Below are 16541 nucleotides of genomic sequence, written 5' to 3' on the forward strand. Positions count from 1 at the left end.
AACAACAACAACAACAACAAAACAAATGAAAAAGGATTATGGCAGGGTACGGTGGCCCACGCCTGTAATCCCAGCCCTTCGGGAGGCTGAGGTGGGTGTATCACCTGAGGTCAGGAATTCAAGACCAGCCTGGTCAATATGGTGAAACCCCATCTCTACTAAAAATATAAAAATTAGCCGGGCATGGTGGCACATGCCTGTAATCCCAGCTATTCGGGAGGCTGAGGCAGGAGAATCACTTGAACCCGGGAGGCGGAGGTTGCAGTGAGCCAAGATCGTACCACTACACTCCAGCCTGGGTGACAGAGTGAGACTCTGTCTCAAAAAAAAGCAAAAGAGAAAAGAAAAAGGATTATAAGATAACTGGGGAAGTATGAGGAAACTGAGGCAGGCTTGTTTTTAGAAAAGTGTAGAATATTTCTGGCTGTATGACGTTTGGGATTTGCTCTGAAATAATCAGGGAGGTGAGGAGTGCAGGCACAGGTGACAAGGCCTGGTCACAGCTGCTACCTGCTGAGCTGCTGACAGGGACCCCAGGAGGGCATGAGACCATTAACTTCTGAGTATGTGTGAACATTCCCATGACACAAAGGTGGTCAACATTTTACCAAAGGAAATGTGACCTCATCATAATGGCAAAGAATTAGGGATCACTCACCATGTGAATCCTAACTACTAAATCCAAGCACGTATCCTGCCTCTCTAATAAGTGTAATGGTAATAAGAGTACTAGTAACCAGAATGGCATAATGACAGTGGCCCTGTTCGGAGCATCACACAGCGGACTCACTTCATCCTCCCAGCAACCCTGGGAGGCAGCAGGAATCATTATCCTCCTGCTCCAGATGTGGGAACTCAGAAACATCTGAGGCTCAGGGCCTCGCCCAAGGTCAGAGGATGCTGTGCTGGGGCAGGGAGAGGCTGGAGGTGGAGCTGGACTCCTGAGCCCTTCCCTGGAGAGGGGGAGGGGGAGAGGAGGCAAGGGGAGCCCTCAGGCCTCAGTGAGTGGGGATATACAGGACCACTGGCTATCATTTCCCCCAATTCCCATTAAATAATAAAGGCTCTTGCAATGTAATATTCGCCTTTTTAGCACAAACCTTTGCTGCAATTAAACTACTGACTGGGCGGCAGTCCTACCCACAGGAGCTGAATTGTTAACTGGCAGTAGAGGACTTCCGGGACCGTAGAGGCGGCTGGTGTCACAGGGCATGTCAGAGTCAACCTGTGGGGACAGTCCTCCCTAGAAGCTTGCAGAGCCGGGCCTAGCCACCCTCTGACTGTCAGTCAGATGGCATGTTGCCCCCAGCCGCAGACTCCAGGTGTCAGGAGCTGTAAGGGAGGCCAGTGCGGTGACATCAGCAGCCTTCCCCTCAGAAGGATGTCCTGGGCCTGCAGAACCCATCTCCCCTCTGTGGCTTCAGTCAGATCCTGCCTCAAAACATAGAAATCTGGGAAGTTTCCACCAGGGGAGGAGGGAAGCTGAAATGCGGGGGGCGGGGGGGAGGAGGGAGATAAGAGGCAGAGAAACAGGGAGAGAAACAGAGGTGAAATGGAGAGGGCCCTGACAGACGTCTGGACAGACCAGAAATGGGAAGATAAGACAGTGACAGAAGCCGCACCGCCAAGCTCGAGGCCTTCTCTGCGCCTCAGTTGCCTTGTCTGGAACACAGGAACCACAGTCACATGTGCCCATAGCGTGCTGTGACTTAACCCCTCCATTTCAGAAGCCTAGAAAAGCACCCAAAACATGCCAAAAGCTAAAACACGTTTGTTGCCATTTGTGCAGGCCAGCAGCTCTCACCCCAGCTCAGAAGCATGTCAGAGTCGCCAGGGGAGCATTAAAAAACCCCAAGACCCAGGTCCCACAGCTGGAAAGTCAGCTTTAAATGGTCCGGCCTGGACCCCTGCAGTGACCCCCCCACCCCAGGTGACCCTAAGGTGCAGCCAAAGGGTGAGGAGGAGATTGGGGAGTGGGCAGGAGGGCAGATCCAGCCCTGAGACCTGGACGGGGGAGGGTGTAAAGAGAGACCAAGACAGACGGATGGAGTGGGGGGAAGGCAGTACCCGGAAGGCCCTCTCTGGCTCACCCTCCCCCACCTAGGGCCATCAGGAGTCTGGGGCCTGCGGAGGAATGCAAGGAATGAAGCCAGGCCTGGCACGGCCATCTCCAGAGTCCCCTCCCCCTTCGCAAACTCCCAGGAGGCGTTCCTGGTCCAGCCGCCTCCAAGCCGTCACTCAGTCCTCCCGGCCTGAACAGCCCTTCCCAACCCCCTCCTCGGAGTCCAGGTCCCGAACCCTTTATCCCGCTGGGTATCCAGACACTGGCCCAGCTCAGACACCCCCCTCAGTGCACTTCTCAGCGTCTGCAGGGGGAGCAGCGGAGGAGCAGCCGTGACCCCGAGAGCTGGCCAGCGGCCGCAAGGCTCATCACCGGCTCTGGCAGGAGGGAGGCCTGAGGAGGCTTCCCAGAGGTGCTGACCTTCAAGCCAAGACCCACAGAATAAATGAAGTCACAGCACTCTACAAAGGCCAGCAAGGCTGGGGTGCTGCAGGAAAGTGGGGAGGGGCGGGCCCCGCCAAAGCTGCTGTGGCGAACGATGTGAATCAGGGGAGGAATTGGCTGCAATCTCCATCACACGTGCTGCCCTCCACCTGTCACAGCGCAAAGGGGGATGGAGAACCCCCCACTGACCCACTGGAGGGTGCTAGGGTATCCCCATATCCTGCCACCCCCACAGAGTATCCCCACTTTCTGCCACGCTGTGGGGAGACCCCAGCTGAGCTGCTTCCCACATCCCAGAGCCTATTCCCTAATAATTAAACTGTAAGCTGATTAGTCAAGGCAAACCTTTAATTAGCCCTTGAAATCATTCAGGAAAATTACAGCCTCCTTTCTGGGCGCCCTGCCCACCCTCCACCAGGGTCCAGGGGCAGTGCCAGGGAAGAAGCAGAGAATGGGGGAAGTGGCCTCCTGCCACCGCCATGAGGTCCTCAGCCAGCAAGGCTGAACCTAGGCTGCGAGGCATCTTGTGGGAGTGGAGGGCACAGACTCTCTGCCACATCATGAACTACCCTGGGAAAAACCCCACAAGAGGAGGCCAAGGCCTTGGCTGGAAAAGTATGAATGAGAAGACAAACAAATGGAGAGACATACCACGTTCATGGATTGGGAGACTCAGCGTCAGGTGTGTGCGCACGAGCACACGTACATACACTGACAATGTGCTTGTCTAATATGTAAAGGGAATTACAAAAAGTCAAGAATGGGCTGGACGCAGTGGCTCATGCCTGTAATCCCAGCACTTTGGGAGGCTGAGGCAGGCAGCTGGCTTGAGCTCAGGAGTTTGAGACCAGCCTGGGCAACATGGTGAAATCCCATCTCTACAAAAATACAAAAAAAAAAAAAAAAAGGTTTGAGAACAGGATGGCCAACATGGTGAAATCCCATCTCCACTAAAAAAAAAAAAAAAATTGCCTGGTGTGGTGGCGTGTACCTGTAGTCCCAGCTACTGAGGCTGAGGCAAGAGAACTGCTTGAACCCGGGAGGTGGAGGCTGCAGTGAGCCAATCTTGCACCACTGCACTCCAGCCTGGGTGACAAAGCAAGACCCTGTCTCAAAAAAAAAAAAAAAAAAAGTCAAGAAGGGCTAAGACACCAGGCACAGTGGCTCACGCCTGTAATCCCAGCACTTTGAGAGGCTGAGGCAGGTGGATCACAAGGTCAGGAGATCGAGACCATCCTGGCTAACACAGTGAAACGCTGTTTCTACTAAAAATACAAAAAATTAGCCAGGCATGGTGGCGCATGACTGTAGTCCCAGCTACTAGGGAGGCTGAGGCAGGAGAATCGCTTGAACCCGGTAGGCAGAGGTTGCAGTGAGCCGAGATGGTGCCACTGTACTCCAGCCTAGGCGACAGAGCGAGACTCTGTCTCAAAAAAAGAAAAAAAAAGGGAAAGTGACCTGAACTGGCCCTTCCTTCACAGGAGTCTGGAAGAACAAATTGAAAGCTGCCCCACCTGACTGGCTACCAGAAAAATGCACATCAGACCACAGAGAAGACACCACCAGATCTGTTCTAGTTTGCAAAATGGGCGAAGGACTTAGCATTGGTGACCCCCTCAACTACGAATCTGTGAAATGGGTCACAGGGTGCAGCCACATCCTGGGATTTCAGGGAGGCCCAGGCAGCAGCTTGGGAGCACTGGCCAGGGCATAGGGCGGGCACGCAGAAACCCTCCATTCGTCTTCCCTATTCATCACCCTGAAGAGCTTCCCGGATCCAGAATAAGGACTCCCCCGGCCCAAGCTTGGTCACACCAGACCTTCTGCTGCCTCCAAGCAGGGGTGCCCCAGATGGCTCCAGAGGCCAGGCTCCAAATGGGTGGCAACTGGGTCTGTTTATCCACCACCGCATCCCTGGAGGCCACACGAGCCAGCACTCCACCAAATTTGTCAGAAAAAATAAACAATCACATTTGCATTTATGTGTCAGGCACCAGAATAAGTGTGTTAGGAACAGAACTTCAGGGACGTCCAGGAACACCGGAAGCAGCCTCCTTCTAGAGAGGAAGACGCTGAGGCAGAGATAGGCCCAGGCAGCTGTCAAGACTGGAATCCAGATAGACCCAAGAACCAACCTACCCGTCTTCCTTCAATTCCTCAAAGGCCCCCTGCACTCCCCCGCCCGGAGACCTCTGCACTGGCAGCTGCCTCAGCCTCCTCCCTTAGCCGACGCCAAGTTCATCCTTCAAGTGGCATTTCCTCCTCAGGAAAACCTGCTCGGTGTGCCCCACCCAGGGCGGGTCCCCATTAGACGCTTTGGCAGCCCAGCTTACTACAGGTCAGTCAGTCAGTCAGTCAACCAGCATTTACGGAGAGACCACCACACCCTGATCCTTGAGAACACAGCAAGAGGCAGGGCAAGGCCCTGGGGTTCTACCCCTACCCCCATGCCCTGAGGCTGTGTTATGCCAGGAGGCGAAATAAACCAACAGACCCACATGTCATCGTATAAGTAACCATCATGAGTGTTACCGGGGGAAGCTGCTAGAGGGAGGGTGGCAGGGGCTGCTCCTGGAGATGGTGGGAAGAAACATCTCCCCAAGGGGACCACGGTCAGCAGAGGCTGCCTGAATGCAGGGAAGGAGGGTGCTGCCTGCCCAGGGGGCAGCAAGAACAAAGGCCCTGGGGTAGGACCCGCCTGGAATGTTCCAGGAATGGCAGCAAGAGAGGAGGGAAGTGGAAGCGGGGAAGGCGGGAAGGTGGCCAGGCAGCCTGGGACCTTGCAAGCTTCTCTCCTGGGAGAGGTGGAGCCAGGGGAGGGCTCCTGCCAGGTGCGCACGCCTCCCTCTGGCTGTGCTGGGACAACTGTGGGGACAGTGGGGGAGGAGGGAGCAGGGAGCACACCTCAATGGTCCAGGAGGGAGATGAGGGTGGCTTGAACTAGGTGGTGACAAGGAAGGGGGTGGTGACGAACGGGGGTGACGAGAAAGGGGGGTGACGAAGAAGGGGGGGTGATGAGGAAGGAGGGTGATGAGGAAGGTGGGTGACGAGGAAGGGGGATGACGAGGAAAGGGGGTGACGAGGAAGGGGGTGACAAGGAAGGGGGTAATGAGGAAGGGGGTGATGAGGAAGAAGGGGTGATAAGAGGGGTGACGAGGAAGGGGGGTGACGAGGAAGGGGGGTGACGAGGAATGGGGGTGACGAGGAAGAGGGGCCCGCAGCGCCAGGTTATGTTCTCGGGTGGAGTGACAGGCTCTCTGGACACTTTGGATGTGGGGGTGGCGGGGGCAAGAGAGGAGTCAGGATGACACCAGATTTGGAGAAGCCTGTGCCTGAAATAAGATGAAGGATGGGGGTTCCTGTTCCCAAAAATGGGGTCACTGTGGGAAGATGGGGGCTGGGAGCCTCCAGTCCGGCTTATCTTTCTGTCGCTCTTCGGTCAAGGTCTGTGTTCCCACCGGACTGAGCTCAGGGAGGGCTGCCTGCTGTTTGGGTTCACCCTTGGGTCGCTGGGCCCCAGCACAAAGCTGGTCAAAGAATATGCGCGTGGGTGGGGCGCAGTGGCTCACGTCTGTAATCCCAGCACTTTGGGAGGCTGAGGCAGGAGGATCACTTGAGGTTAAGAGTTTGAGACCCACCTGGCCAACATGGTAAAACCCCGTATCTACTGAAAATACAAAATTAGCCAGGTGTGGTGGCCCATGCCTGTAAATCCTAGCTACTTGAGGGGTTGAGGGAGGAGAATTGCTTGGATCTGGGAGGTGGCGGTTGCAGTGAGCCAAGATCGCGCTGCTGAACTCCAGCCTTGGTGACACAGCAAGGCTCCGTCTCAAAAAAAAAAAAGCAGCAGCACTTGACTCCTGTCCACAGAATGGGCAAGAGTCAACAGACAGGAACAGCACGGGGAGGAGAAAATAACACGAGGGGCTCAGTCCGATGATAACCAGTGATGTTAGTTTTGCAGAAAAGAATAAAAATGTTCCAAGGTCAACTAAAAAGTCCAACAGTACCAAACGTTGGTGAGGAGGTGGAGCAACTAAGATCCTCAGTCACCACTGCCAGGAGGATACACAGATATGACCACCTTGGGAGGCTGTGCGGCAGCATCCGCTAAATCCGAAGCTACCCTACCCTCTGCCCTGGGCTATGCACTCCCAGGTACATTCCCTGAAGAAAGGCACGCACTGGCGCCCCAAGAGACGCTACAAAGAGATGGCTCACACCAGCGCAGCGGGAGATGGAGAAACAGAAGATTATATGGGGCTGGGCGCAGTGGCTCACGCCTATAATCCCAGCACTTTGGGAAGCTGAGGCGGGTGGATCACCTGAGGTCAGGAGTTCAAGACTAGCCTGGCCAACATGGTGAAACCCCATCTCTAATAAAAATTTTTTTAAAAAATTAGCCAGGCATAGTGGTGTACGCCCATAATCCCAGTTATTCGGAGGCTGAGGCAGGTGAATTGCTTGAACCCAGGAGGCAGAGAATGCAGTCAGCCAAGACTGCGCCACTATACTCCAGCCTGGGCGACAGAGCAAGACTCTGCGTCAAAGAAAAAAAAAGAATATTATACGGCAACAAAGATGAATGACTACAGACACACTCAGCACACAGATGGATCTCATAGACCTAAGGGTGAAAGAAAGCACAGACAAGGACATACTGGAAGATTCCATTTATGTCGAGTTCAGAAGCAGGCAAGATAACATTCTGTAATTCAAGGATGCACACCTCATGGTAAAAGCTATCAGGAAAAGCAAGGACACAGTGACCCCCAAGGTCAGGAGAGCGCTCATGACTGTGGTCGTGATGGACAGGGGTTATGGAGGGGCGGCTTCTGGGAGGTTGTGTTGTCTTTACTGAAGTGGTGGGGAAGTGTTCACTTTGTAATTCTTCGGTAAACTTACCTTTGCATTTCATGTACTTTTCTGTGGGCATATTATAATTGACAATTATTAAAGATTTTTTAAAAGCAGTGGAGTTAGAAGCACTGTGTAGTCAAATAACGTGAGGCCAGGCTGCAGTGGAAGATTTGTGGGGAAGGGACGACAGAACTATGGAGACCCCTGTGGGTGGCAGGGAAGGAGGGTTCCTCCGGAGAGAGGGACATGGGCCTCCTGTGGGGAGGGAAGGGAGGGGTCTTCACCTGGGGACGGGTCTGTGGAGGCGCCAGTGGCCCGCAGGGTCCTACTTTCTCCCCACACCCAGTGCTGACTGGTGGCTGTGGGGGCAGCGAGGGAGGGAAGGGAAGGGGAGGGGGGCTGGCACCCCACTCAGCCCAGGAAGGCAGGCCGCCTTCTGCCTCTGGGAGTAAAGTGTGGGAGTGGGAAAACCGGGCTGGGAACCACTGCACAATGCTGCTTTATCAGGACTTCCCAGGACAGGGCCAGGTGCTGGGTGGCAGGAGCAGGGAGGGCCCAGGAGGGGAGCTCTCTAGGTGAGGACCCCACCCACCTGGTGCTCCCACCCCTCAAGGGGTGGGCTCGAAAGCTCCTGGGCAGCCTGCCTCTAATGGAGACAGCAGAAGAGGGGTGGGGGAAGGAGGGAGAGCTTTGTAATCCTCGGCCTTAGCCTTGGGTGGCAGAGGAGGCGGCCACAGTGATTAGGAGCCAGGCCTCCAGCACCCAAATCCCAGCTCCACTTGCTCTGTGACCCGGGGCAGGTCTCCCAGGCTCTCAGTCTCCTCCCTAGAAAATAGAGATCGTAAGAACACATGTGTCTTGGAGTTGATGGGAGGGTCCAGTAGGTTAGTTCACAGAAAGCACTCAAACAAGTGCCTGCTCATATTAATAACACAGCTATTGTGACACAGCTATAATATTAATAATACAGCTATTGGTAAAGCAGCTAACAGTCTTTGAGCACTTACTATACATTTTGCCTGCCAAGTATACATTTATATCCTCAAAACAACCCTAAGAGTAGATACCATTAGCACCCTCATTTTACAGAGGAGGACACCTGGGCACAGAGAGGCGGTGTGACTTGTCTGGGGTCACACAGCTAGTAAGAGACAAAGCTGGCTCTGGAGGCCAAGCCCTCGACCTCTGCTGTGTCAGACAGACGGGTTAGGAGCTCCAGAACAGAGCCAAGGTTTGACTGCCACATCTGCCACGTATTTGCTGTGGGATTGCTGGCCTGCGCCTCAGTTTCCCCTTCTCAGAGAAAGTAAAATTATCAGGAATAGAGAGCTCTGAGAAAAGGAAGCTCAAGATGGCTTTCAACAACACAAAGCTGTCCCACTTTGCTCTGATTAAAATCAGAACCACGATGGGACTGTTTGTCACCTATCTGACTGACAAAGGTGAGAGTGTCAGGTGACACCCAACTATTCCAGCAGGGGAGTGAGGAAACCCCGGCGCCATCAGACACTGAGGGGTGGGAGTGTGAGCTGGCCAACCTCCCCATCAGGGTGAAACACTACCGGCAAAGCTAACCGGGCGCCTGTCTCCCACCACGAGGCCACAGCTCAGACTCACATCTAGGGACGTGCGCACAGTCACACTCAGGCGGGTGCAGCCCTGCTCACGGCACAGAAAGACGGGAACGGCCTGATGGCCATCAGCACACCACGGCTGTGCTGTCTGTGGGGGCACGCGTGTGCACAGGACACTCGAGGCAGCACTCTGTCCTGACAGCGAGCCTGGGAGTGGGAAGCGCAAAGCACAGGACAGAATATCAACATGGGAAGTCCGCTCCATCTGAGTAAAAACAAAAGGGAGGGGCAGGCACTTGGGGGAACAAATATTCCAAGAAAGAAAGAAAAGAAACCGGGGGTGAGGATGCTACCTCTGGGAAGGGCCTGGCAGGCGGGTGGGAAAGAGATTTGCTCGTCCCTGTACATCCTTTTGTGCTGTGTGCAGTTTTTCAGTGATTATTTAGGGGAATAGGTAGTGCATGCACATGGAGCAAAAACGTGCTTTCTGAAAATTAAAACACAGGAAAAGAGAAATGAGGTTAATAACACCTCCTCCTCAGGGTCTCTGGGTACAGCTACACGACCATGCTCACAGACTCACAGCACACGCGTGCCTGACACGCGGAGTGGGGCCCCAGGGGGCTGGGGTTATTACAGCTCACTACAGGATGAGAACCCAGAGGGGGACAGGGTGCAAGGGGCAGAAACCGTCAAAAGCACCAAGTTCAACATTTACCAAATGCTTACTGCGTGTTGAGCATCGGGCTAAGCACGACGCATACACATGATCTCCCGTCCTCCCACAGCCCTGAGAGGTGGCCACCAATACCCCCTGTAACAGGTGAGGAGTTGGAGGCCCAGGGAAGTTCTGTCTCTTACCCAGGGGCTCCCAGCCAGTGGGAAAGGCTAAGGGATGTGTGTGGATCGGGCAGTTCCGGCGGGGAAGTTCCCACGGCCCCTAGGGAAGGCAGCAGATGGCCTCCCAGCCTGGGGAGGGTCAGGGCAGGACCAGAGGGCCCCAGGAGACAGGCTTCCGTGAGCGGTGGCTTCCGTCGCATCCGCCAGAGCTGGCTCCCCTGGGATGGGAGAGTGTTCCCCTTCTCACCCTCTTTGGCCCCCGCAACCTTCCTGTGGGCCAAGGAATCTGGCATACGAGAAGCCTTGTCCCCAGATGGGTGACAAGGCGGGAAGGGTCCCACCTTCCTGGCCGTGACTTGGAAGGAGGCTGCTTCCTGCTGGCAGCCTGTGAGGGGCTGGGCTCGGTGATGGGAGAAACAGCTGCTGGGGACACCCCTGATCGGTGTCTGGCCAGGAAGTCTGGCTCGCCATGAGCCAGTGGAACGAGGAGTAGATGAGAAAGCAAAGGGAGGCCCTGAGGGAGGTAGGGACCCAGCGCCCAGAAACTACCAGGTTGAACAGGTCCCCACGGAGCTTCTATCAACAAAGGAGCCTGGGTAAGAACCAACTGGACAGGTATCAAGCCCGTCTCATCCAAGCCAGTTCCAAATCACGGAAGGGCAGCACCAGTGAGCAGTGACACTGAAGCCCCGAGGCCTGGGGTTCAGTCCTACCTCTGCTACTGCCTGCTGTGTGACCTTCGGCAAGTCCTGTACCTCTCTGGGCCTCCTTTCTCATCTCTAGAGTGAGGATGATACTAGCACCTACTTCACAGGTTGCTGTGAAGATGAGTGAGGTAACACGGGTAAAGCGCTGATGACCTCGGCTGGCACGAGGACACTCCTCCATCCCTGTCCCCTCGTCCTCTCCACCCTCTTCTGCCTGGACTGTCACAGTAGCCTCCCCACAGTCTCCCTGTCGCTATCCCTCCGCGATCCGTCCCCCACACAGCAGCCTGAGCAATCTTTATAAAAGGAAAACCAGATGTCGCTAAAGCCTCTGATGACTTCCCATTATGCACAGAATGGAATCCACGCACCCCACCGGGCTCTGCCAGGCCCTGCTGCATCCGACACAGCCTCCAGGCCTCTGACCCCAACCCCTGCTCAGCCACACTGGCTTTTCTTTTGCTTTTCTATTTATTTCTGTTGTATTTTATGTATTTCTTTAACTGCTCTTTGCAGAGCAAGGCTACCACGCAGTCAGGGTGCACAGCATACCCTACACTGGCCTATCTGATGATCTTCAGCCATCCCGAGGTCATCCTGACCTCAGGGCCTTGGCACTTCTGTACCCGCGACCTGTCGTATTCTTTCTACCTCCTTCCGCCTCGCTTATATTTTCTCATCAGTCAGATGTCATCTTATCCAGAAAGCCCTCCTCGATTCCCCACGCTGGGTCACATGCCTCCTCCGGCTTCCCACCGTCCCTGTGCCTCCATCCCAGTCCCAATCCCTCTCTGTGCCCCTCCCCACCATCCCGCCCGGACCCCTCTGCCTGGATCCCCCCCAATCCCACCCCGACCTCTCTGCCTGGGTGCCCCACCATCCCGCCCGGACCCCTCTGCCTGGGCCCCACCATCCCGCCCTGACCCCTCTGCCTGGGCCCCACCATCCCGCCCTGACCCCTCTGCCTGGGTCCCCTCCCATCCCGCCCTGACCCCTCTGCCTGGGCCCCACCATCCCGCCCTGACCCCTCTGCCTGGGTCCCCACCATCCCGCCCTGACCCCTCTGCCTGGGTCCCCACCATCCCGCCCTGACCCCTCTGCCTGGGTCCCCTCCCATCCCGCCCGGACCCCTCTGCCTGGGCCCCACCATCCCGCCCTGACCCCTCTGCCTGGGTCCCCTCCCATCCCGCCCTGACCCCTCTGCCTGGGCCCCACCATCCCGCCCTGACCCCTCTGCCTGGATCCCCGCCAATCCCACCCCGACCTCTCTGCCTGGACCCCACCATCCCACCCTGACCCCTCTGCCTGGGCCCCACCATCCCGCCCTGACCCCTCTGCCTGGGCCCCACCATCTCACCCTGAACCCTCACCTAGGCCTCTCCTTCATGGCCCTGGCCTCTCTGGGCTGCCACTGTCTGGGGACAGCAGGTCTGTCTCCTTTACTATACTATAATCTACAAGGGTAGAGCTGGGCTGTGTTGGTTACCACTGGGATCAACAATCAGAAACACAGAAAGAATGTTACAACGCCTCACCCAGCCTCCAACTTTCACCTCCGTCCTCCCTGCCTCCCTACTGAGAGGTTCGAGTCAGTATAGTTCTCTCTCCCAGCTGTCACCCCTGGCACCTGCCCCCAAGGGCAGTTGGGGCAAAGCTGCAGTCACCATCCTGGATGCCCAAGGGGGTAAAGGTGAAAGCCCTCCCAGCCTGCCTTCTCCTCTGGGTGTAGGGACTCAGTGGGGACGAGGTCCCAGCTAAGCCAGTTGTGTGAACCATCTCCCCATCTGTTTCCAACCAGACTGGTGGGTGGGTGGGTCCAGAAACTTCCCATCTCACGGCCGAAGAAATCATTTCAGCGAGGGCCACAAAGCTGTCCAAAGCAGGACTTGGAATGAAGGGAGCCTCGGAGCCTGCTGGGGAGGACAGTGGTCCAGCCACTGGGGGCACGACTTGGCAACCGCTAGGAAAGTGGGGAGCTCCGGCTTTTCCGCTGCTGGGCATATGCCGGACAGACTCTGGCCGTGGTCTACAGGAACACAGGTTCCAGAAGGCCCATCATCACACTGTTACAGCCCCAACAGGAGACCACCTCAGTGGCCAGCAACAGGTGAAGAGGCAACTCCTGTGTGACACCATCACAAAAAGAAATACCAACAGGAAAAACAAATGGCCTGTCCTAGACCTACACACATCCCCATGGAGAGAGATCCAAACTCCAATGCTCAGCTCAAAGCGGGGTGCAGAGGTGCATGCCTATAATCCCAGCTACTCCAGAGGCTGAGGCGGGAGGATCACTTGAGGCCAGGAATTAGAGTTCAGTCTAGGCAACACAGCAAGACCCCATCTCAAATATACCTATAACGTTGAACAAAAACAGCAAGTTGCAGAAAGCCATGTTTATGGTGACACCATTTATCTGAACAGTGAAACAACAGTGGTCAGCCCCTGCTGGCCATAAGAACTGTCCAGGGAGCTTCCAAAAGCCTAAGGCCAGCCCCAGCCCAGACCAAGTAAGTTGGAAGCTGAATTTCCATGGCAGGCCTGGGCCAAAGCATCTTTTCAAAGCTCTCCAGGGGGTTCCAATGTGCAGCCAGGGGCAAGAGCTGTTGCTCTACTGGTGGTGAATACATCCAAGGACAGTAAAAGTGTGAAAGTCAGAAGAGGAATGGGGACCGCCATGCGCAGGGCAGCGGCTGCCCCTGGAAGGGAGGGAGGAAGCGGGGTGAGGAGGAGACTCTTGGCCTCTAACTGCATCACGGTGTGTTCTGTCCCAGGCCAGACACTGGCTGGATGCATGAGTGTTTCATTATACTGAAAGCCCTGCTTTTTCCCCTAGCTGAACGTGTGCTGAAGGAATAAAAGTGGCAAATAAGAAATCATTTGTCCAAGGTCCCACGGCTGGTAAATGAGCGAGGGACCTGAATATGGGTCTCCAATGCCCAAACCCTATCCTTCTTTATCTTTTTGGCACTTTATCTGTGCCAAACCCTGAGACGCTGAGTGAGCTGGCACCGCAAGGCTGGGAGGCTGGGCCAGCCTCAGAGGGCTGCCTGGCAGCATGCCGGCTCCCCAACCCTGCCAGAGCCAGGTGGGGATGGGGTGGCTGCCAGAGAAAGCCAGGAGGCAAGTGGAGCAAGGGCCTCCACCGTCTCTGAGGCCCTCCCCAGGCAGTGGTGGGGTGGCAGCAGCAGCAGCAGCAGCAAGACTAATGCTTACACAGCAATTACTATATGCAGGGCCTTGGGCCAAGGCTCTCTAGCCCACATCCTCACAGCAATTCTACGAGGCAGTGCTAACGCTATGCCCATTTTGCAGAAGTGGAAACGGAGGTCCCCACACGCTCTGTGAGTGATGGAGCGGGGTGTGTACAGGCATCCCTTGCCCAGCACTGCTTTCTGAACCACACTCCATCACGGCCTCACGCAGCTACACACACACAGGTACTCCTCAGCCCTCCCCTGCTCCCACCGTCCCGCCCAGGCTGAGCCCCCTCAGGGTCTCGCCCTGAACCTGCACAGACTACATGTTGCCCCAGATCCCCAACTCTGCACCCGAGTCCTGACCTCCACTCATGCCACGGCCTCTGCACACACGCTCCTCCTGCCTGGTGAGCCCATTCCCAGCCCTCCTCCCCATCCTTCAGAGTCTTCCCAGGGGAAAGGGACTCAGGCTTCAGCCCAGGGTAGGGGCACTCTCCCGGCTCCCTGAAGATGCCCTCGCAAGCCACACCACCGTTTGTAGAGACGTAGCCTTGTGTCACTGGCTTGGGGGCTGGTTCCACTGTGCTCCCACAGGGGGACTGAGTGCCCTCTGAGGCTGGGGCTCTGCGGATCTCGTCCCCTGCCACACTCCCAGCACCCAGCATACTGCCCAACAGTCAACCCCCAGCAATGTCGCATCCTCTGCAGGCCAGGCAGGGCTTCGTGGGGACCGAGGCAAGGAACCCCACAGAGCAATTCCACCATGCACCCTAATAATTAAGGTAAGGAGGGAGGGAACGGCTGGGCAGATGAGAGAACAAGAGCCTGCAGAAAGTGCGAGCCAGGGTGGTCCCCGGCCAGCTGAGACTGAGCGACCTGTCAGTGAGAGAGGGCAGGGTGGGGAAAGGATTCCCAGCAGAAGGAACAGGAAGGTCAAAGATCGGGTGGGAGGCATGGGCCTGGAGTTGGAGAACAACAAATGGGCTGGGCCGTAGGAAGTAAGGTGGGAGTGACTGAGGACCACAGCAAGAGCTTAGGGTTTTAAGAACAGTGAACACCCAGCTCTGCCCAGGGTACCACCCAGGGACACCCTCCCCAGTTAGAAGCCCATCTGACTCCCTCGCTGGGACTCCAGACCACCCACAAACACCCCACTCCCATAGGCCCACAGGAATCTGCCCTGCCAGATCACACCCTTCCAAGGAACCCAAGCTGACAATCCCATAGGCCCAGGGAGTGGCCCAGCCCTGCCCAGCCCCCTGCTTCCAGGAGAGACCTAATGGCCGGCACCGGACAATGTGGTGACCAGGAGCAGGAGCCCTGGAATCACCCAGGCCCAGCTTCGATTCTAACTCTGCCTCCAGCAGAAGCTTCTGAGCCTCACTCTTCCCGTCTGTAAAGTAGGCTCATGTTGAGCAGTCACTTCACAAGATTGCAGCAGGGGTGAAATACGACCAGGCACACAGGGCGTGGAATACAGTGTGAGCCCTTATTAAACATTAACCGATATGATGATGATTTGAGAGCCGGTCGGCCAGAGCAGGGCTCTGGGCCAGAACTCCAGAGTTAGAATCCCAGCGCACAACTTACGCATCGGGTGACCTTGGGCAAATCACTTAACCTCTTAATACCAGGTTAAGACCCCCTAAGACTGTAGTGAGGACTGAATCAGCTAATACAAGTAAAGCGTTAATAAAAGGGTCTAACCCATAGTAAGTGCTTCATGAGTGTTTGTCATTATTATTTGTGGGAGGGTTCCCCCTTCTCCTGCCACAAGGAAGCATCTCTGACCCCGCCCCTGGATGCCCCGCCCCCCCGTCCCCCGTCCCCTGCAATACGCCCTCCTTGGGTTTTAATTTTTGACTCTGGGAAACAGCTGCCCCGCTGTCAGATTCTCACCTTTGCACCTTCTAGGCACGCCCCAGCTTTGAACCCCTAAAAGACGCCCCCGAACCTAAAACTCATTCATCTGCTCCGCTGGGGGCAGCTTTAAACCTCCAACCTGGGGCCCCTGGGGCTGAGGCCTCTGACCCTTGTAAAGGCAGCCTCACCTCAAATTATTAACTTTGACTCTGTCTTTTTTGAGACTTGCCCAGATCCCCTCGAACGCGCCCCCACTTCGAATTTCAAACTTTGCACTCCCCTTCGCCACGCCCCCTTCGCTGGTTTGACCTCCGACCTCCACTACACCTCCCTCCAGACTGCGTTAACCCCCAACCCCTCGGACGCGACCCTTCCCTCCACCAGTGAACTTTGACCCCAACGGCCCCGCCCCCCTCCTCGCGGAAACGCCGTCCCTCCGCCAGCGCCCGGCCCACTGCAAGCCCCTGGTCGAACCCCTTATCCTACCGGCTCGGCGCCGCAGTCGCTCGCGGCCTAGCTGCTCGGCCTGGAACTCCGCGCCCTCGCGCCTCCCTCAGCTCGCTTGCGCCGCCGCCACCGCGGCTACTGCCGCCGCCATGTCGAATCCCCAACGAACATCCGGGGTTTTCCCCGCTCACCGCCCACCAGTCCCCATAGCAACGAGGCTGACCGGGCAGTGGGCAGGATCAGCGCGGGGGCGGAGTCGGGCGCCTCTCAGGGCCCGCTCCAGCCTCCGATTGGTGCAGAGCGCCCAATCGGAAACCTTCGTGCGGAAAATGCCAAGCGGGGATTGGAAATTTTGGAAAAGGTGCGGGAAGGCTGGCTCCCAGCCCACTGAGGTCCTTAAAGGGGAAAGGACTGTTTTCGTGTGATACCGATTTTCTAACTTCCCCCCAGAAGGAGTTTAGGGGCTGGGAGAGAGTAATGAGTTATTATGGGCAGAAACAGTTCTTAAGCACTTACTAGGAGCCAGGCACCTGGACAAGTGCTT

At 56.3% G+C, this 16541-nt stretch overlaps 1 protein-coding gene across 4 annotated transcripts in view; it reads right to left on the bottom strand.

Annotated features, from left to right (window-relative positions):
• The window catches only part of PAK4 (p21 (RAC1) activated kinase 4), a 54060-nt gene extending 37881 nt beyond the window's left edge, over window positions 1-16179 (bottom strand). Inside the window, exon 1 of one of the 4 annotated variants that reach the window (XM_010380925.2) lies at window positions 16037-16179. The gene's annotated coding sequence lies outside the window, so the exon portion shown is untranslated. The remainder of the gene's footprint in view (window positions 1-16036) is intronic. The other 3 variants (XM_010380926.2, XM_030913113.1, XM_030913112.1) reach the window with 3 other exon arrangements.
• Between the last annotated feature and the right edge of the window lie 362 nt (window positions 16180-16541).

Source organism: Rhinopithecus roxellana, chromosome 12, assembly GCF_007565055.1.
Source record: "Rhinopithecus roxellana isolate Shanxi Qingling chromosome 12, ASM756505v1, whole genome shotgun sequence".
Lineage (NCBI taxonomy): Eukaryota > Metazoa > Chordata > Mammalia > Primates > Cercopithecidae > Rhinopithecus > Rhinopithecus roxellana.